General features: G+C 31.4%; 1 long non-coding RNA gene and 3 other non-coding genes across 15 annotated transcripts; all 4 read left to right on the forward strand.

Annotated features, from left to right (window-relative positions):
- The first annotated feature begins 18,134 nt into the window (after positions 1–18,134).
- Positions 18,135–22,205, forward strand: LOC125190097 (uncharacterized). 12 transcript variants are annotated; one of them, XR_016130128.1, is made up of 5 exons: positions 18,135–18,276; positions 19,171–19,350; positions 19,450–21,065; positions 21,691–21,795; positions 22,014–22,205. It is a non-coding gene; the product is annotated as an uncharacterized LOC125190097 (long non-coding RNA). The 12 variants fall into 12 exon arrangements; XR_016130129.1 differs by having other exon boundaries at positions 21,694–21,795; XR_016130131.1 differs by lacking the exon at positions 22,014–22,205 and having other exon boundaries at positions 18,137–18,276; positions 19,450–19,527; positions 20,986–21,065; positions 21,691–22,002.
- Positions 18,676–18,752, forward strand: LOC125191439 (small nucleolar RNA Z102/R77). The gene has a single exon (XR_007171123.1). It is a non-coding gene; the product is annotated as a small nucleolar RNA Z102/R77 (small nucleolar RNA).
- Positions 18,822–18,899, forward strand: LOC125191443 (small nucleolar RNA Z102/R77). The gene has a single exon (XR_007171126.1). It is a non-coding gene; the product is annotated as a small nucleolar RNA Z102/R77 (small nucleolar RNA).
- LOC125191445 (small nucleolar RNA Z102/R77) lies at positions 18,963–19,039 on the forward strand. The gene has a single exon (XR_007171128.1). It is a non-coding gene; the product is annotated as a small nucleolar RNA Z102/R77 (small nucleolar RNA).
- Positions 22,206–22,409: the final 204 nt, after the last annotated feature.

Below are 22,409 nucleotides of genomic sequence, written 5' to 3' on the forward strand. Positions count from 1 at the left end.
TAAAATATGTTATACTATTTGAAATAACTAATGGGCTCAAATATTTAATCCAACTGCAATTACTTATAACTGAAAATGTTTATTATAAATTATATATACATTTATGTGAACATCCAAAAGATCCATAAATAATAAATAATCCAAAAGATCCATAAATAATAAATATTCAAAGGTCAAAACTCGTCTTTTATCATGGTTGGTAATTAAAAAATAAACGCGGGAGTGGGATGTGAAATGGCCATTTCTCAACTCTATAACAAAAAAATCATCAATATGCCGAACAAAAACGCTGAATCATCATCCAATAAAGGTTAGAAGATGTTGTTATTTACTTATTTCTCTTTCGTTTTTGCTCGATTTTATCATGTCTAATGGGGTGGATATACATGGAGGTGGAGAGGGGCAATTGCCCCACCTCATATTTTCCACCCCACATATATTAATATTACATATTTTAAAATATATTTCTTTTAATCTCTCTCTAAATGCCCATCCTCAAATTGTTAAAATTTCTTCATATGGAAATTTGTTTTATCGTAGATTTAAAATTGCATGTGATAATATGATGAAACGATGACTCTAATCATCTATTTGAGTTGATATTTCTTCTATTTTTGCAAATAAAATGACAATATCGAGAATGAGTCAATGACTGACCTATGTATTTGTTAAAATTTCTTCATATGTACATATGTTTTACCGTTGATTTAAAATTGCATGTGATAATATGATGAAACGATGACTATACTCATCTATTTGAGTTATATTTCTTCCGTGACGGTATAAATTGTTACCCTTCAATCTTGAACTCTTGCATCATTATAAAGCATGAAACATATTTAAGAATTAGAAAACCAATAGGTTTTGTTTTCAAGTCTTGCTGGTCCCAGTTATGAGGTGATTAAGGTGATTAATTGAGATTTAATTTGTCTAATTATGGGTGATAAAGGTGGTTTAATTTGGTGTCATTATTCTGCAGGAGTGGGAGGAGATAACTGAAATCTCTTGGTTGAAACCATACAAATAAAATATATAACCCATAAATTATTGATTGTTAAAATTCATGCATGTATGGTTTTAACAATGAATAATATGACTAATAATTTTAGTTATATGAGAATTAAAAATCTATACAAATCAATATTAAACCATAATCAATTTGAAACAAATCACATAATATCTAAAACTACAATAAAATAGGAACAAAATCAATTTGCAATGCACAAAATCAATAATCAATACGTATTAAAACGATTATCTGTAGTGCAAAGTATAAGATGAGACCCATGAAAGTACACAATCGAACAATTCACACCACATGCATTCGATGAAGGACAAAAATATTGTATATTTGCAAGTTCCTCTTTCAATCACATAATTAGATCACATGACGATACAATTAGGCTTACGATTAAGCTCCTCCTGAAGCTCTCAGCTCCGATGATCAGCTCTCTCAGCTCTCGTGCAACTCATGTTCCGCCTTCGCCTGAAGTTCCAGTGACTTCAGATTTGTCTCCGCTCGAGCAGCTCTCTCCTCAGCCAATATAATTAGATTCTCTATATAAAATCAGTTGTATCCCAGAAAAATTAAGTGTCAAATCCTAACTTCAACAATAGTATTATTAGTAAATCAAAATTCGGTAGCAGACTATTTTATTTTGTTTGAACAACTAATTGTTTGATCAACTCTATTTTGAAATGTTTAATTATCTCATTGCAAATATACATATTATGCACCACTTATTAATTCATTATAAGTCATAAAATATTATTTTTTGAGACACCACATAATATAATTACAGCATAAGTAAGAATATAAATATATAAAATAATAAATTATGTAAAGATGAAGATAAATATTATGTTTGTTTGAGTTAAGGATGTTACAATTCTTCCATCTCTAAGAATTGTAAAGAATATTAGCATAGAATTCTCGAACCATATCACGCGGTACTCTAACTATTGCAATAAAAAAAATAAATGGAATGGAAATTACAACGAAAATTATAAAATAAACCGAACTATAAGTCTAGTCGAGAAAAACCCTCTTTCCGCAAGACAAAGTACATCACGGTTAGTACTCTCGAATTGACGTATTATCCCAAAAGATAAAACGACTTCCTCCTAACGTGTATAACTTCTCAAACCCGCTGGCACCGATGAACTTGATGGAGCTCCAAAAATTGAGCAATACAATGTTTCTAAAATATACAATAAAATGTTGAGAGCTTGAGAGAGAATGGAGAATGCTTTTGTTGGTGTGTAATTTATCTACAACTCTATGCTTTTTATAGGCACAAAATTAGATTATGAGAGATCATGGAAATAAAACATCATAAATTATAAAATTAAGAGAATAGATGTTACAAAATTTGTTAAATACTCATTATCCTATTTTAAGATTAGTCAAAGTGCACATTAAAATATTTAAATAAATATTCATGAGAGTTACATATTTTATAATAATTCAAATTTATCCCATAATTTTTAAATATATCAAAATATGTTCAAAACTCGTCTTTTATATATGTATATCAAAATGTAATGTATTTGCTGCTGTGTGTGTGAATTGGATAGACTGCTTGCTCCATATGATATTGCTCATTTCCAAAGTTATCTTCACTCACATAGATGTGAAAGTGGATGATTGAAGATGAAAGTGGACGGTTGCCTAAAAGTTGAAGCTAGTTCATGCATATGTATTTATGTGTTTTTATTTATTTTAAGTGTTTGTATTTTATAATTTTAATATTTAAAACAATATTAAAAGAAACAGATTGTTATTAAATGCATATACTACTATGGCTATAAATCTACAGTTGAAGTCATTGACATTACAACAAGGAAACACATTACATCAAAACACAAGACAAACTCTCCTACTCTGTGTAGATGAATTCCAATCAAATATTATTTCTGGTCGAGACTGTAGCTAAATCCTTCATAGAGTTCTACGGGGGAGATACAATGATTCTTATGTTTAATTGATTTCCTTTTTCTATGCCTTGGCTCATGTGGTTATTTTGACTTCTGTTGTGCTTATACATTTATTTGATTGATCACCTTATAAATGCATGTGGATTTTCTACAATACTCGGAAGATGAGTAGTTTAATTTGAAAGAAGAGAAGTTGACGCCTTTGCCAATATAATCGACAGATTTGAGCTTGAATGAAGCTAAGTATCTTAGGAGCTTTTAGGAGTGGTTACCTTAGTTCTAGGAAGGACACTTCGGTTCTAGGTAGCAATCCACAAATTATATGCTTTGAGAAAAGATATAGTTTTACCTTAGTGATAGCTTAATAACCCTTGAGACCCTTTATTGGCATATTAGGAAGTTAATTGAGCATAGGATAATTGTAATCGAACTCGTAGGATTCTACCATTCTCATCCTTGATTTACATCCGTTTTCTTATTTGTTTTTAGTTCTCTAGCCTGGATTATGAGTTTTTGGAGATATTTGCCAGTTTTAGATTAAAAACAATTAATGAATTTGTAAGGTTAAATGCCGTCAGTTATACAAATTTATTTCAAATAGCATTGAAATACATTTGATGGAATTAAAAAGTACTTACATCATTACTGTGCTGTGCATATCAAAATTTGGAATCGGCAGTTTCATATTTCACTTAATGTATTAAATGCTCAAAAAATAATTGCAAACATATATAATTAATCAAGAAATGGGACTGTTCTAATTCTAAAACAAATTTGGATAAAAAAGTTTAAAACAATGACAAGTCGGTGATTACAATAACTGAAATGTCATATTCAATCTTAAGAAAATGTTAATTACATTCAATCCTATATCGTTTTTAATAAATAATTAGGAATAAGAAGAGTTTGCATATTTAAATCCAAGAAACTCATTTACTTTTATTTAAAGTTATTGTATACTGTAAAATGATTTTATAAATTCATAAAAATATCATTGTATGAAATCCGAAATCATAAATATATAAATTAAAAAATAATTATTAAAAAATATAAAATTAAGCAAAGAAAAAATAAATAACACATATACTGAATGAGAATCAATGTTATTATTTCAAGTTCTAAACTCATATAAACAAATAAGTTTATAAACTAAAAATTGCACATAAATCACATATCATTTAAATCACTTTTAGATATATACTACAAAAGATCAATCACGAACACATGTCAATAAAAATAATGTATAAATATATATTAGAAGATAGCCAAATCGATCAAAAATCAAAATCATCAACAAAAATACAACAAGACAGCATGGAATATACAACCGATATGCATGCATTTAGCCGGAAAAAAAAAAAACTGGTTGCATACCCTAATAGTATTCCCGCATCGCCTACTTCCCGTGTAGCTGCTACCACTCATACCACATCCAAGAAAGACAAATGAATAAGAGGTGCCACCAAACTAATATTCATATAGAGCACTACATGAAAAAATTATACATTCGACACTTTAAAATAGTACATTGATAAGGCTAATTTCATGCATCGGTTATGTAGTGAAAAACACTTTATTTTACTGGGTCTAACGCAGTTTTTAAACCAGGTGTGTGAAGGAATCGCTAGATCCAGGAAGAGCTGGAGGCAATGGACTAGCGAAGGAAAATGAAGGAAAGTGAGCAGAGTTGAAGAGAAAAATGGTTAGACGAAGGAAGTCAATAGCTGAGGGCAACAAAGACTATTCATACCTCGCTGGACCCACTTCAATGCCTATAAATAAAGGAGCATGCAGCACACGCGATATAGATGATTTTGCTCTCAGCTCACACACTCACACACACACTTGGGAAAAATGGGAATTATGGGGTAGTTAAAGGTTTCTATGGGTTCATCTTCGGTGAAAGTCAGTCCTAACGCCGTCCTTGCGAAGGGCGAAGATACAATCTATTTACATTCTGTTTTTTGCACTTTATTCCGTCGAACTTCAGCGTTTTGGAAGTCGATTTGGTTGTTGCTATTACCGATTATCTATGCATTTAGTTTCTGTCATGATGGTGTTTATCTTGTGTTGATTTACATTGATTCTGTGTTTTTGAGGCTTAATTTCGGCAGTTAAATGTTATTCTCTGTTTTGGATAACTCTGTGCTTGATCTGGGGAATACGGCTGTGGATCTGTGTTGTTGTTGTTGATCGGAGGTTGTTTGGCAAATCTGTAGCTATGGGTATACTTTTGGTCGGAGTTTGTGTCGGATACTTGGATCCGGAGTGGATTTAGCATCCGAAGTGTGGATCTGAACAGGGGAAACCGAGTTGTGCATAGATTTTGAGTTTTCTGCTTTCTTTCTGTTTTACTTCGTCTAGTAGTCGCAGATCTGCTTAGTTTTAAATTGTTCTTTGTTTAATTGTTTTAAAATCTAGTCTGTTTCGTTTTCGATTACGTTCCATCTCTGTTTCTACTGAAATTTTATGCAAATTGATTGGAGAAGATGATGTCGCTGTTAGTTGGTACTTTAGTTAGTTGTTTTTTCAGCTTTTCATCCGTACTTACCTTTTCAGCAAATGGTCCCCACCGTCAGTTCATTTCCCAGATCTAGGTAATTTAGAAAATAGTTTCTTAGATCTAGTGGTTGTATCACTTGTTTTCCAGTTTTCATGCATGATTTCTGTTCTGCCTAGATCTAGCTGTTAGCGTAGCAGATTTCAACTCCAAGTTTAGTTTAATTTCTTCAACCCAAAAATGCGTGGCAGCAGTCAACCCAAAAATAGTTCTAAATCCTTGAGCATGTTTACTTGCGCATCCATCTCTGTGGGATCGATCCCTACTTCCCTGTGCTAATTTTAGTATACATGGTTGAGGGTTTTTGAAGCGGTATTCTGTGTGTCCGACGACCGAGATCTTCCGACGTTCCGTGAGTTCCTAGACCCTGTGATCTAGTGGATTCGCTAGACCTAGGAGACTTGTTATTTCTTACTGTGCACACAGTACAAACCGAAAGCGAGCTTCATACATGAAGAAAAGGAAAAAAAATTTACATAATTAAGCTCGACACTTCAAAACATAAATCGCTTCCACCATAAAGACCTGCAAAGAGAACAGCATAAATAACACGAAGAAGAATTTGAAAAGGCCGCAACAAAGAGGGAAACATAAATACATTTATGTTTGTTTTGAGTACTATGTAAATCATATACTACCAATAAATAAAAAATTACATTCAAAATCCAAAGTTTATAAATATTTTTGGGCCATTTTGAATAACTATTTTAAATAAGGGATGTAAATGCAATTAAGAAAATTATTAAATTTTAAAGTCAATAATCGTCATATTTAACATATTATATTAAATTACTTATAATTATCATTTAAAAATAAAGTAAACAAATCAAAAATAAAGAGAACGTAATCGAATAAGGAGTAATATACATAACAAATACATTAATTATTGAAGATGTTGCATTTATGTAATTAATAAGAAGACATTGTGAAATCTAATTAAGGACACTTGCAGAATTAATGACGCTAAAAGATTAGGTGTAGTATAATAAGAATTGGAATCTTGATTTCATGCAGTGGGTAAAGGATGTCAATCGGGGTCGGCCCAGCGGGTTAATCGGGCTACTATCGATAAAATTAACCTGCGATCATTCCAATAAATAATGATAAAAATTAGTTATATTTATAAAATGTAAAGCATTTAATTATGATAAATTTGATATATATGGTTAAACTCAAACATAAACATGATCAAATACAAATATCTGAGATTTGTGCAAAACAAAAATATAAACATAGAGAAATTTTAAAGCATGTTTTAGAAGTTTTTAAATATATTTATAGTGCATTTGAAGTTTCTAATTTATTTATCTATTATTATATTAATAAAAATTTAATACATTATTTTTATATTCAATACTCCCTCCGTCCCATAGTAGATGTCACACTTGAAGATTAGCACGGTATTTTAGGAGGTGTTGTTTTGTGTGTTAAGTGAAAAGAAAAAATAATATATTTATATTAATGTGAGAGGAAACTTTTTCTAAAAAAGGAAATGTGACATCTTTTGTGGGACAAAATAAAAAGGAAAGTGTGACATCATTATGGGATGGAGGGAGTATAAAATTAAAAGCCATTTTTTTAGTTATCTATATTATAAAAATAATCAATGAAGTGTCAAATTAAGAGTCAAACAAATAGAATAATAGAAATTTTATCGGATTTTCGAGCCAGCCCATCGGGTTTTCGGGTCTGACTCTAACGGGTTGCAGATTTATCAGGTTAGGCTAATCGATCAGATTGTAATTTTATCGGGCTAGAAATATTCAACCCAAACCCAATAATTTTGGCGGGCTATTCGGACTAGCCCACGGGTTGCGGGTTACACTGACATCCCTCTGTGGGTGGCGGCCCAATCATTTGAAAATACAAACACAAAATATTTAAAACCCTAATTTGGTGTATCCCGGTGGGCTGGCCCGCTTAACCCGTCAGCCCATTAGGATTGACCCGATTAGCCCGTCTTCTTATCAGGTTAGATATTGTCGGTCCTAACCCTCCAATTTTTATGGGTTATTCAGGTCAATCCATTGGATTCGGGTTAAATTGGCATTTCTAGATGAAATAAACATCTCAAAACACAACAATATTCTTATTCTAAGCATTCTCTTGCTTTTGCTTAGAATAGGCATATCTAGAGATAGAAAAACAATCTTCATATTCATTTGCTTAATAATCTTCAAGTTAGGAGGTGAGTAGCTTTTTGAGACGTGCATTCAATGGTGTTCTTGTTTGATCACAACTCTATGTATAAATGGAAGTTCATTTTTTACTAAGGTACATGTAACATTTGTTGGAGTGATATGCTAATTAATTAATGTAGAAGTAATGATAAAGTTTTTGTTTAATGAGTACTAAATGTTGTGGTATTTACTTAAGTTCATAAAGGGATTGGTTGAGCAACCAAAACTGATATCCTCCTTTGTTCACACCAAATGACTAGTGTTGGTTGTCTTGTTTGTTCGTTTGAGACTTTGAGCTACATATAACTTGCTAATGCAGTATGCGCTCGTTTAGACTAATTCTTTTTTATCTATGCGGGAAGTGAGAACTTGATGATGGTAATTCATCATTTTTAAAGGATTGATTAAAAGTAAAATAGTTCGTCTTTTTTAGAAATAATGGATATAATGATAAGTTTCGCGGATACTAAAGCAACTTTTTGCATCATTTCCTAATATTTAAGTCAATTCATGTCTCACCACCTGAAATAATTGTCAATTTCCTTCTTATGAAATACTCCAACGATAACTTCTTTTTTTTTACACATGTGAGTTGGCCTTCTTATTTTTTTTCAAGAAAGATGATGATGGTAACATTGTTGTGAGTTAGCGTATCCATGTCAAACTAAGGAATAAAGTATTAATTTTTTATTATAGTGTAGTAGTATTTCTGAAAAAAAACGGAAACAAATGAAATAATTATCATTTAAATTAGAAATTTTCATTAACTTTTAACTAATTCAACAATTTTATAAAATTTGAATATCATATTATATTGGTCATATTCTAATGCTTATAGCACCCTAATCCAAAATCAAGACTAAATCTCCACCCTTGAATTTTAAAATGAGTGGATGAAATTAAAGCTCACAAATCTCAATAAATAGTAGACAAAATATCAACAAAAGGGTAATATCGTCATTATGTTATCATATGATAATTTTTGTGGTTTTTTTTTATATCAACATTGTGTTACAAATATCAACAATATGACATTAGAATATCAATAAAAGGACAAGAAAATATCAACACATTTTTATTGAGATTGGACATGCATAATATTGAGATTTTGCCTACAATATATTGAGATTTTTTGTTGCATTTGTTGATAAAAGCGGCTTATCAACATGTACGAAAATTGAAATATAATTTATCAAATTTCATCACCCGAACATCGTCGGAACATATGCAATTGAGATCTCGTTTGAATCCTTATTAAATTATCTTTAATTTGATATATTATTTGCGAAAAAATAATTTAAATTGAGAGAGTTATGTAAATTTAAAGATTTGAGATGATTTTGAGGAGAGAGAAAATAGTTAGTTATAATTACTATATATAGGATTTGACATTAATACCCTTTTAATTTAATTAATAATTATTTAAATTTAAAATATATTACACTTGACATTATATCAACCACAAGATCTTCTAATCTAATAGTTAAAAATTGGTCTCAATTTTAGATTGTTAATTAGTTAGAATTAATCACTTCCCCATATTATATTATTCAATTTTTCACCATTGTCCATGACAATCAAAAATAAAATTAATGATAAAATCAAATATGACATGGCAGTAAAATTACATCGTTTTGATATGTTAACATCTTTTTATCTTTTTACTTGGCATTCAAAATATAATAATATTGATACTCATATAATCACTATGAAACAACACAAAAAATAATTTTTTAACTTTACATTCCAATTTTATAAATTGTTAAATTTACCAAGTGGTTGAATTAAATTAGTAAATAAACAAATAAACCACCGACCCGCTCTCCCCACAATTCGACCGTTGCAAAATTCAAAATAAATTCCCGTTGCATATGAAAAGTGAAAACACTGGTCTTCCCTCATCACTCCTCTCCTTCTCTCATCACTCTCTCTCTCCTTTCTCATTGATCTGAAAAATCTAGCAATCAAATGAGCGACACAAAATCATCATCTCTAATGGAGGCAAAGGCAGTGCACCCCCTCCACCAGATCGCCGGAAACCCGACCCACAAACTCCTCCTCAAGCAGTGGAGTGGCTGAAAGAGGAGGAGCTCATCCTCAACCGCCTCTCCCATAATAGATGTCACCCTTTTCTTTTTAGTTTGTCCCATAAAAGATGTCACAGTTTCTTTTTTTGAAATTTTTTTTCTCTCAAATTAATATAAATATATTATTTTCTCTCTCCGCCTAACCCACAAAACAATACTCCCTCCGTCCCAAGATAAGTGACTTGTATTCCTTTTTGTGGTGTCCCACTATAAGTGACTTATTTCCATTTTTAGTAAAAAGTCATCTCTCTTACTTTATTCTCCACCTACTTTATTCTCTCTTCTCTCCTCTACTTTTCCCTCTCTCATACTTTACTCTCTCCACTTTAACTTATTTAAATACCATTCCTTAAATCTCGTGCCCAAAAGAAGTAGGTCACTTATCTTGGGACAGAGGGAGTATTTCCTAAAATCTCGTGTCATTCTCCAACTATATCATATATTATGGGACGGAGAGAGTAGTATTGTTTTGCTCTGAAAAACTTTTCATTTTTAGTTTGGAACTAATTTTGTTAAACAGACTAAAATAGAAATATGAGACTATGGAAGAAGAGTATAAAAAACAATTCTTTTACAAACATGACACATGATTCTTAAATTCACATATTGTATATAGCATAACGAAAGACGATAACTGTACATATATGCATTACATTTATGAAGCTAAATAATTGGAAGTTTCATAATTCTATTAAAGGCTATTTGTTGAAAAATAATGAAATTTTGTCAAATTCTTATTTGTTTCGTAACTTTATAAAATCGGTTGGAAAATTCATAAAGTTGGAAAAAATAATATTGCTTTTGTGTAAAATATAATTGATGTTTTTCAACAAAGAACGTCATTTTCTTTATAATTAGACGGTATTGTTAACTCGCTTCAGGTAATGTCTGCGCATGATTCATCGAATGTTATATCATATATAATTTTAAAAAAAAATCCACTAAATAAATACAAACAAACATATCCAACGTTTATGGTATTTTTTTCGGCTGATTTTAAAAGGGTTGCGCTAGCGTGCTAACTAATTTACTGTAATAACTAATAACTTTCAATTCTGTGTATTAAAATTATCAACACAAAGATATAATTATATCAATACAACATGTAAATTTAAATATCAACACAAAGACATAAGTTTATCAACACAAGAACATTGATAAATTTATATCTTGTGATGATATTTTTAATATACAAAATTGATATTAGTTATTAGTTATTACTGTAACTTAGTTAGTATTCACACACTGATTTTAAAATATGCAAGGTAAATCATAATTTGACTAAATTGCATGATTTTTTGAAATTATGCGAGGTAAATATTTGACTAAATTGCATGATTTTTTTTAAATTTGTGCTTCTTTTAGTGATAGCTTGATTTTCAATCAAATCATAGTACGCATGTGTCCTTTTTTTTTTAAAAAAAAAAGTAACTCTTATATGAAGGAGGAAATTACAAATAAACTTTTAAGAAATGAGAAAATTACAACTGATGTCAAGATGACTCGAACTCGGCACCTCATACATTGATGTCTAAATTCCTTGCCGCTAAGACAAAGGCTCCGGAGGGATTACCAAGAACTTTTTTATTTATTGCAAAAATTTATAACTATTCAAGTGGCATTTACATTTTTTTTTCATCATAACAAAAAAAAAAAAAAACTTTTTTATTTATTGCAAAAATTTATAACTATTCAAGTGGCATTTACATTTTTTTTATTTGATATTAATATAAAATTATTCAAATGACAATGTTGTTATTTTCTCCGGAACTCCCCTTTTACTGTTTTACATATGTATATGATTCAAAATTCAAAATTAATAGCCCATTTTTTAAGTAAATAAGAATTCTAAGTATATACTCCATAAATTTCCACTTCTTTGGATATAGATAAAACCAACCTTTTTTTTGTAAGTATTTGAAAAATAATTAAAAAAATTGGAATGAAATAAATTAAGCATATATTACAAATATGAGACACATAGATAAATTCATAGAATAAAATATAAAATACAACTTAAAATGAAAATGAAAAGAAATAAGAGGCTTTAGGTTTACATGACTGACGTGGCCACCGTTTATCTTCTCCCGTCTTCACAAAATCTCCATTTTTCTTCTACAAATTTTCTCATCCTCTCCGATTTATGCTACTTCTCCCTAAGTTGCTCTTCTCCAATTTTCTAAACAACAATAATATCTCTATTTCTTGTTCCCTTTCTATTACTTAATTTTCTGTAGGATCGAGGCAAATATGTTGTCCTTTGAAAGTCTATTATGAAGCTTTCCAATACGACTTGAATCCGTCATTGATCTGCAATAAAAATAGAGGAGAAGACTAATCAAATGTTAAACAACATACAAGTAGAATATTAAATTAAAATTTACTCTAGAAAATCAGCCAATTTTCTCATCCTCTCCGATTTCATGCTACTTCTCCCTAAGTTTCTCTTCTCCAACTTTCTAAACAACAATAATATCTCTATTTCTTGTCCCTTTCTATTATTCTAATTTTTGTAGTGTCAGAGGCAAAGGTATCGTCCTTTAAATGTCGATTATGAAGCTTTCCAAATATCATAAATTACATGAAAATGATGCCATAGCACAGGCGTGATATAACATGAAATGTTACAAATATAGGCACAATATCCACCAACATATACCGTTAATTAAGTGCACGACCCATTCTCTTTTATTTAAACTTATTTTATACTGTAAAATGATTTTATAAATTCATAAAAATATCATTATATGAAATATGAAATCTGAAATCATAAATATATATAAAATAAAAAATAATTATTAAAAAAATATAAAATCAAACAAAGAAAAAAAATAACATATATACCGAATGATAAACAATATTATTATTTCAAGTTCTAAACTCATATAACCAAATAAGTTTATAAACTAAAAATTGCACACAAATCATATATCATTTAAATCACTTTTAGATCTATATTACAAAAAATCAATCACGAACACATGTCAATAAAAATAATGTATAAATATATATTAGAAGATAGTTAAATCGATCAAAATTATCAACAAAAATACAACAAAATAGCATGGAATATACAACCGATATGCATTCATTTAGTCGGAAAAAAAAAAAAGAAAAAAAAGAAACGGGTTGCATAGCCTAATAGTATTCCCGTATTGCATACTTCCCGTGTAGCTTTGGGAGCACGACCGAAGAGTATAAATTGTAACCCTCCAATCTTGAACACCTACATCATTATAAAGCATGAAACATATTTAAGAGTTATAAAACCAATTAGGTTTTGTTTTCAAAAAGTATAAAGACATTATACAGAAGTCCTACTCCTAAAAATACACACTAAAAATGTAGAGAGTTTGAGAAAAGGGAAAATAAGTTTGTAGTTGTGTAATTTCATCTACAATTCTATGTCATTTATAGTCACAAAATGAGAACATAAGGAGTCATGGAATCAACGCAACATAAATTACAAAATTAAGATGGTGGAAGTACAGGCCATGGAAAGAATTAAAATGGCATAATTGGAATGTAACTCCTCTTATTATTAAAGAAAACGTATTAAGTGCAACATTACCACTAACTATATCACTAATCCACTAACTATTGAAATTAAATAACCAACTAACACTTAATCACACTGTTTATAAATTTTTAATTCATTTAATATCTATTTTAAATGGTCATTTTCCTAAATACCCCTAAAATTCCTCTTATTTCCCTAAACACACCCAAAACTCTCCTTTTATATATTGTATATCACAAATTTAACAATCCTAATTTAGATTTGGAGAAATTATAATAATTTTATAATTTTCATACTACTATAATTTATAAATATTATATATATATATATATATATATATATATATATAGTAGTGATATAGGGCAAGCTCCCCTTAAGTGTATAACTAGAGAACAAATTTCAACCACAAGATTAAAAAATCAAGGGTTGAAATTCAGCATATGATTTGCAAATTGGTCCAAAAAATTACTTCACTATAAGCAAGAATTTATAAAGGCAGGGTAAAATAGTCATTTAACAAACAAAGTTGTGATTAGAACTTGAATTCCTATCATTTAGATTAATTTTCTTCTGCCCGCTATCTCTTCTGCTCAAATTCTTCATCGATTCTCCACCGATCCCCCTCTTTTGCTCAAATTCTCCATCAATTCTTCGCTTTCGCTTGAATTCTCCATCGACTCTGCACCGATTTCTCTCTTCTGCTCGAATTCTCAACCAATTCTCACTCATAAACGACAACTTTATGTCGCCGCCGCCGCCGCCTTCTTCAGCTGCGCCTAAAGTTCATTTGATTCACTTTGTTGTCGCCTCCTTTTGGTTGCTCATTCCGTCGTTGCCTTCGTTCAGCATACTTAATGCCTTCAATTCGTAAACGTATGTTCGTCGACATATTTATTATAGGAACGATTCATTTTACCGATTTTATTTGCATTTCAGGTTGACAATGGAGTCATATCTCCATCGACTCTGCACCGATTTCTCTCTTATGCTCGAATTCTCAACCAATTCTCACTCATAAACGACAACTTTATGTCGCCGCCGCCGCCGCCTTCTTCAGCTGCGCCTAAAGTTCATTTGATTCACTTTGTTGTCGCCTCCTTTTGGTTGCTCATTCCGTCGTTGCCTTCGTTCAGCATACTTAATGCCTTCAATTCGTAAACGTATGTTCGTCGACATATTTATTATAGGAACGATTCATTTTACCGATTTTATTTGCATTTCAGGTTGACAATGGAGTCATATTATGCTTATTCATTTCAGTTTACAATGAACTAAAATGTAGAAACGTGAGTATACTATTTTGACATATGAATGAAGTATATTAACTCTACATGGAGTCATATTATGTTTCACAGTGAATCAAATTATGGTTATAGTAAAGTATATGATGCATCATTAATTTATATTGCTCTGTTTTTTATTTTAGTGAAGTATTCCATGGTTATAGTGAAATGTTTGTGATCCATGCTTATATTGTTCTGTTTTTTCATTTTAGTGAAATAATTGCTTAGAGTGAAGTGTTTGTGATCCATGCTTATATTGCTCTGTTTTTTCTTTTCAGTGATGTAAAACGTGTTTAGAGTGAAGTATTTAATGGTTAGAGTGAAATGTTTGTGATCCATGATTATAATGCACTATTTTATCATTTTAGTGAAGTAAAACGTGCTTAAAGTGAAGTATGTCATGCTTAGAGTGAAGTGTTTGCGATACATGCTAATAGTGCACTATTTTTTCATTTTAGTGAAGTAAAACGTGTTTCAAGTGAAGTATTTCATGCTTAGAGTGAAGTGTTTTCGATTCATGCTTATATTGCTCAGTTTTTTTATATCAGTGAAGTAAAACGCGTTTAGAGTGAAGTAACTAATGGTTAGAGTGAAGTGTTTGTGATCCATGATTATAATGCACTATTTTATCATTTCAGTGAAGTAAAACGTACTTAAAGTGAAGTATTTCATGCTTAGAGTGAAGTGTTTGTGATACATGCTAATAGTGTACTATTTTTTCATTTCAGTTAAGTAAAACGTGCTTAGAGTGAAGTATTCCATGCTTAGAGGGAAGTGTTTTCGATCCATGCTCATATTGCTCAGTTTTTTTTATTTCAGTGAAGTAAAAAGTGATTAGAGTGAAGTATTCAATGGTTAAAGTGAAGTGTTTGTGATACATGGTTATAGTGCACTATTTTTTCATTTCACTGTTATAGTGCACTATTTTTTCATTTCAGTGAAATGAAACGTGCTTACAGTGAAGTATTTCATGCTTAGAGTGAAGTGTTTATGATCTATGCTTATAGAGTACTCCCTCCGTCCCACAAAAGATGTCACACTTTCCTTTTTAGTTTGTCCCACAAAAAATGTCACATTTCCCTTTTTGGAAAAATTTCTCTCTCACATAAATATAAAAATTATATTTTCTCTCTCCATTTAACACACAAAACAAAACCTCCTAAAATCCCGTGCCATCCCACAAGTGTGACATCTTTTGTGGGACGGAGGGAGTACTATTTTATCATTTCAGTGAAGTAAAATGTGCTTAAAGTAAAGTATTTCATGGTTAGAGTGAAGTGTTTGTCACCCATGCTTAAAGTGCTTTGTTTTTCCATTTCAGTGAATTAAAACATGCTTAGAGTGAAGTATTCTAGTGTTAGAGTGAAGTATATTGTGTTTATAGTGAAGTATATTGTGAGTTTACCATTTTGGCATTTGAATCAAGTATATTGTGTTTATAGTGAAGTGTTTTATGCGAATAGTGATGTATATATTGTTTACAATGAATTGTTTTGCCTTTATAACGAATGATGTTATTAACATTTTCGAAAATTGCAGGTATACTTAATGAAAGACGGAGAGAAAGACATAGAACAGCAGAAGCAGATCATGAATGAAACTTTGGCTTCTATGATTGAAGATTGTAGTAGAAATATGGACATAGATGTGGAAAAAATGATTGCGAACTTCAACAAATTTCATGAACAATTGTACAAGGTGATATAATTCATAACATGTGTCTCTTTTGTTCACTGTAAAATTTATTAGTTCATTTACATTAAATAGTTTGTTCATATTTTACATTAATATTTGGTTCATAGTATAAGGAATGCAGAACATACTTCACTAAAATGGAAAAAAGTACATTATAAGGCATGCAAAATATACTTCACTATATGCTCAGTATACTTCACTGAAATGAAAAAACAGTACACTAACACATGCAGAATATACTTCACTATATGCTCAATATACATCACTATATGCTCAATATACTTCACTAAAATGGAAACAGTACACTTTGAGGCATGCAGAACATACTTCACTATATGCACAATATTCATCACTATATGCTCAATATACTTCACTGAAATGAAAAAACAGTACACTACAACGCATGCAGAATATACTTCACTATATGCACAATATACATCACTATATGCTCAAATATACTTCACTAAATTGGAAAAACAGTACACTATGCACAATATACATCACTATATGCTCAATGTACTACATTGAAATGAAAAAACAGTACACTACAACGCATGCAGAATATACTTCACTATGTGCACAATATACATCACTATATACTCAATATACTTCACTAAAATGGAAAATCAGTACACTCTAAGGCATTCAAAACACACTTCACTATATGCACAATATATATCACTATATGTTTAATATACTTCACTAAAATGGCTAGAGTAAAGTGTTTGTGATCCATGCATATAGTGCACTAATTTATCATTTTGGTGAAGTAAAATGTGCTTAGAGTGAAATGTTTGTGATGCATGTTTATAATGAAGTAGTATATCGTATTTTAGTGAGCTGTATTGACTTTATAGTGAAGTATATTGTGTGTACGATTTTGTATGGGTTTTATAGTGAAGTATATTGTCTTTAGAGTGAAGTGTATTGTCTTTATAGTGTAGTATATTGTGATTACATGTTTAAGCACTCAAAACATATTTCATTATATACTAACATCAACAAATGCTTCATATGCATTTATACGAGTGAATTGTAATGAAGGTAAAGTGAACCAATTTTGTCTTACAGTGCACCATCTTTGATCGTCTCACAAATTTATGAGATAGAAAAATCAACTCTTGCGATGAAATACTAAATTAGCATATCATGAAATCGACTATTAGAGATGGAGAAATCAGCTCTGCTATGAAAATTGATATAGCAGATCGTGAAATTAACAACTGACGATGGAGAAATCAGCTCTTGCGATGAAAAGTGATATAGCAGTTCGTGAAATCGACAATTAAGATGAGGAAATCAGCTCTTGAGATGAAGATTTTGCAAGATGTGATTGTTGAACAATGAACAAGAGCGTGAGCGATGGAGATTGTAGCAAATCTGCATAAGTTTTGTTGCGCCATATTGAAGCGATGGACTCCGTCGAGGAAGAAGAGGATTCTCTTATTGTTGCGCAAGACGCTGGTGATGCGTAGATGGAGATGAAGTTGTAGGAGATGGAAGAGGAGCACGAGAAGATGAGGCGCGAGCATGGAGGTTTATCGGTGACGGAGCGGAGGAGAGCGTCGCCGAAATCTGGATGATTTTGTGTGAATCTGGATGAAGCGTGAATCTCCCATAGATTATGGTTTCCAAAAATGCCCTTGTTAATTACTTTTTAATTAAAATATATAAAAATAGTTAAGCCATAAGATTAATTTAGAGTATTAAGATGTGTGGCTGAGATTTATTCTCTAGTTATACACTTAAAATTAGTTAAACATTGATCACTCCTCTATATATATATTGTGCAAATTTACATGAATTTCGGCTACCATATTAAGGCAATTTTCTCCAATTCAAACTTACCCAAATTTAATGAAATAAATCCAAAATTAATGAGATATTTCCAAGGGCAAAGTGATTGGTAATATTTGCTTATAAATTCCATTTGCCCTAACATTCAAAGATCATATTTACTCTCTGCTTCGTCCGCCGCTCTCTCTCCCAAATTCAACTTTTCTCTTGCTCGAAGGTAATCATCTCCTCTCGTCTAATGCGTTTTACCTACCTACATTCTCCATGTTTCGATCCAATTTTTACAAGAATCAGCTCTCGCACTAATACGCTTTTATATACGATTTCTGATTTTGAATTAGAGAGAGGTCTGTTCTTCGAATTTGGTTTTTATTTTTTCAAATTAGTATTTTGGATCTGTGATTTTTTAGCTTAAATTCCTAAAATTTCTGATTAGATATGTTGTTTTTGGTCTTAGGGTTTTTAATTTCCCTCTTTGATGGTTTTTACTAAAATTTGACGGATTTGTCTTTTATTTTTAACTTTTCTCGTGTTGGCGTTTTTGTGTATTGATTCCACATTTGTCTGTTTTGAGGAGAAGTTGTTGCGGTTTTGTTTTATTACATTGGGTATCGAAGAATGATATGATGATTATGATATATTGATAGCTGTTATGATAGCTACTTATCATGTATTAGCTCTAGCTGATCATTCTTGCGAATGTTATTCTACTCAATTTATAGTTTGCTTTGTTTATTTTGTTTTATTTTTCTGTTTTATGGCGAATGAAATGATGATTCATAATTTTTTGATAGCTGATGTGATAGCTATTTATCATGTATTAGCTCTAGCTGATCATTCTTGCCAATGTATTTTACTCATATAATTGTTTGCTTTGTTTGTTTTATTTATTTGGTCTTTGAATAATGAAATGACGATTACAATTGTTTGATGGCCGATGTGATGGCTATTTATCACGTATTAGCTCTAGCTGATCATTCTTCCCAATTAGAATTTTAATGCTTTTTTGTTTTGCATCTGTTTTTGTGTTTTGTTTGTGTTTTGAAGTATACCATGTGAAAACATGGAATTATCTTATCTCCCACATTTAAATGGTTTATCTCCTTGGCAGATTTTGTGTAACTTGTCAAAATGAGGGGAAGGAGCTACACACCTTCACCACCAAGAGGTTATGGTAGAAGAAGAAGGAGCCCTCCGAGAGGAGGAGGGCGCTATGGAAGAGGAGGAGGGATAGAGGTGATGCTCCAGCTCCAACCAGCCTGTTAGTGCGCAACCTTCGCCATGATTGCAGGTTAGTTTGATGTACTTTTCATTTTGTTCATTTTTACCTACATTTGAGAAATGAAAGAAAAGGAATCCTGAATTCATGATTCTTACTTTCTTATTGTAGGCCCGAAGACTTGCGGAGGCCTTTTGGACAATTTGGGCCGGTTAAAGATATTTATCTGCCTAGGGACTACTACACTGGGTGAGTTCTTCATCAATGTTAAATCTTACCCGTTTTTTTTTACCTCCACCTTCCTTCTCAGGCACTTTCTCCTTCTCTCTCTTGTTCTTTCTCTGGCTCATTATTTTTGTCAGCCAGTTTTTCTGCTTCATTAGTCCTTCCTTGTTCCTTCTCTTGCTCTATTTCATTCTTTTGCACTGGTTCCCTTTCTAACTCCTTCTCTTGTTCTGTCTCCGTCCTCTCATATGGTAGTTTTACGTATTACGGCACACACGTCCAAACCAAAATATGAACTCGTCAGTTCAAGCCTTTGTCTCTCTTTCAAGAGTTCAGCAGTCCATCCTTTTAACTGTTGGGTAACACCTTGTCACCATCTTTTTACAATGCAAAACCTTGTTCACGTAACATGCTTGCATAAACAAAAACTAATTATTAATTTTTGTACAATTAGATTTATAGATTCATCTATTATGATAGTTGTATAAATTAAAAGTATGATATAAAAATAAAATTTTTTTATAATGACATCATTATGGTAGAAAAATGATAAAACTTACCACTACAAAAATAGTTGGTACAACAAATCTCTTAGTCTTGTTATTCTCCCAATTTTTATGTGTATCAATCAACTCAGACATCACATATCCACACCAATTGTAGCTTTTGATGTTGTCACTATCATGTATGAAGTCAAAAATTTTAGTCGTCACATTTTCATCTACTGAGGTATTGATCAATGCCGTCTCGATCAAAATCATGAAATTCCACTTAAACCATTTACCACCGTCCTCGTCCATGTATGGTGGTAAGTGGTTTAAGTGAAATTTCATGATTTTGGTCGAGACGACATTGATTAATACTCCATCAGATGGAACTGTGATGTCTAAAATTTTAGACTTCATACATGATGTTAGACATCAAAAACTATAATTGGTGTGGACATGTGATGTCTAAGTTAATTGATACACATAAAAATTGAGAGGATAATAATGCTAAGAGATTTGTTGGACCAACTATTTTTGTAGTGGTAAGTTTGATCATTTTTATAACCATAATGATGTCATTATAAAAAAGTTTTGTTTTCATATCAATACTCTTAATTTATACGATTGCCATAATAGATGAATCTAATTGTATAAAAATTAATAATTAGTTTTTGCAGGCATGTTACGTGGACAAGATTTTGTATTGTAAAAAGATGGTAACAAGGTGTTACCCAACGGTTAAATGATGGACAGCTGAACTCTTGAAAGAGAGACAAAGGCTTGAACTGTCGAGTTCAGATTTTGGTCTTGGACAGATTTTGGTCTTGGACGTGTGTGCTGCAATACGTAAAAGCTACCACATGAGCGGACGGAGACGGAACAAGAGTTGGAGAGGGAACCAGTCAAGAGAATGAGCAAGAAGAGAAGGAGAGGGAACCAATGCAAGAGAATGAACAAGATCAAGAGAAGTAACAAGAAATGGCTAATGAAGCAGAAAAACTGGCGGAGAAAAATAATGAGCCAGAGAAGAAGGAGAATGTACCTGAGAAGGAAGGTGGAGGTAAAAAAAACCGGGTAAGATTTAAACATTGATGAAGAACTCCCTGACGGGGCCAAGGATAAAAGCATCATTACGAGAAAAGGAAAATTGCGACCCTCTAAAAATTATATCCCAACAAGCTTATTACAAATTTGTATTTTTTCAGTTTATTCTTTTACATTGTTATAATGGACTTTCGTGGCTAATGTAGGATCGCGATCAAGAGAGTCTAGAGATAGGAGATGAAGAGTTTGTTTGTTTGGTTCATTCAATTCACCATTAAAGATCTCTTTCATTGATCATTTGAATTTTACGCATGTCAACAAGAAACACGGAGTTTCAGGATTTTGTTTACTTGAATTATCCAATTTTGAGAAACAGATTAATTTTAGTCGGAGAAGAAAGTTACTCAAAAATTTTCAGCTATTAGAATTAATTGATCCAATTACAAATAGGCTTTATTTCTCTCTTGTTTAATTGTGATCGTTGCTCTATGCTTAAGCATATACATGAAATTGTAGTTGATTCACTAAATTTGATGCATTTTTTGGCCTTGTTTGTTTTTGCTGCTGCAACTCTAGAATTAGATGGCAAGTATAACAGGATGTGATTTAAATTATTTAGTCGTGATTGTGTTTTGCTTATTATCGGGATGAACAGCAGGACGATAATATTGAGGAAGTCTGAATTCTATGCGGAAAAATCGATAACGAATGCCCTAATTTGACTGGATAGAGATTGGTTTCACTTTTGGGGTCTATGAAGGTCATTTCACCTCTTTATAATGTTCTTGTCTCTCTTTATGGTCTCTTTATGGTGGCTCTGAGCTTAAGCTTGCATAACCCTTTTTTATGCAATATGTTGAGTTAAATGACACAGAACTATTAGTTTCATTGCTGGGGAAGATTGATATATATGGCTGACTTTACTTTGGTTTCTTCGGAGCTTGAGAAACAAGAATCTGATTTCCAGTCCCGATGCAGTTCAGATTGTTCAAGATTGCATAAGGAAGTTGACGAACTTGATAAGGTGTTGAATAGTGGTTCAAATTATGAAGATTTTGATGCATTTCATCTTGCTTTCAAAGACTCTACATGTCTATACATGTGGTATAAACAGAACTACATAAGTATCAAGAAGTTTCACAAATTGTGTTCACAATCGAGGTTAAGTTACCCAGATTTCAATGTTATAAAAGAATGTAATCTGTGACTCACTATCTGTTAATGTACTGGCAATGTTACTAAACTATGGTCTGGCAGATACAACCACGGTCTGGCAGACTGCTGCCGCAAAACGGAACAATGATATAGATAAAAAAGTGAACAGCAAAGAACACCATCATTTGGCGGAAGAACCCGTAATACATCAACAAAATA

Source organism: Salvia hispanica, chromosome 5 (assembly GCF_029641045.1).
Source record: "Salvia hispanica isolate PSC_SH4W2 chromosome 5, Shi_PSC_v1, whole genome shotgun sequence".
In the NCBI taxonomy this organism is placed as follows: Eukaryota; Viridiplantae; Streptophyta; class Magnoliopsida; order Lamiales; family Lamiaceae; genus Salvia; species Salvia hispanica.